Source organism: Penaeus japonicus, unplaced genomic scaffold, assembly GCF_977035675.1.
Source record: "Penaeus japonicus unplaced genomic scaffold, GWHDUDI00000001_assembly GWHDUDI00000034, whole genome shotgun sequence".
Classification (NCBI taxonomy): domain Eukaryota; kingdom Metazoa; phylum Arthropoda; class Malacostraca; order Decapoda; family Penaeidae; genus Penaeus; species Penaeus japonicus.
The window spans coordinates 8,266,097-8,266,918 of NW_028234436.1; positions in this window are offsets into that span (position 1 = coordinate 8,266,097).

Genomic DNA, 822 nt, shown 5'->3' on the forward strand with positions numbered 1-822 from the left:
TGCATTTCTGTTGTCATTTCAGTTTATAACAAAACTGTCCTCTCCTCTCTGCTTGAAGCAGCATAGATGCCTCATGTAGTTCTCTTTTTGTTGTCTTACTTCACTATTCAGTATCTATATCTATTTATATAACTATTTATCTATCTATAGATATGTATATAGATGTATGTGTACATCCTTGTATTATCATGGGTATTGGGCATTGTAATAAACATGGGAAACTTTATTTATATTTACTAGTGTTATCATCACATAAGTATTTAACTTTTCATAAATTCAGACCTTTAGGGGATTTCTGAGGCCAGCTGGATTGGAGATTCTAAGTTTATTAATTATGTAATATTAACATTATCTTCATATATTCAGGCACTGTGGGCATTGATTACTTATTGAACCAGTATACTAAAAATGCAGTGTAAAAAAGGTTCATTAGTCTGACTTTCTACCATTTCTGTAAATTTGTCTGTGTAGTATACTGTTGATTGAATACTTGATCTCCCTAGTTTACATGATGTATCACATTACAAAATGTTTCATGTAGCAGGTCAGACTATTCTTAAAGGTGCAACAAAAATTTAGTCTGACTGAGTTTAAACATAAATGGTACCCATAAAAATGAAAGATAAAAATAATAATTACCATATTTATACGCTCTGGTAGCTCACTAAACCCCACGTTTTTGCAAACTTTACATAATCAACAGTGATTCAGATCACATGATCTTTGTATAAGTTTAATTAAAACAGTCTTCTCATTACATGGATAAGAATCAAAGTGGTGGTAGTCTCTATATCAGGGTTTCTGATTTGAAGTTCAAGGTCA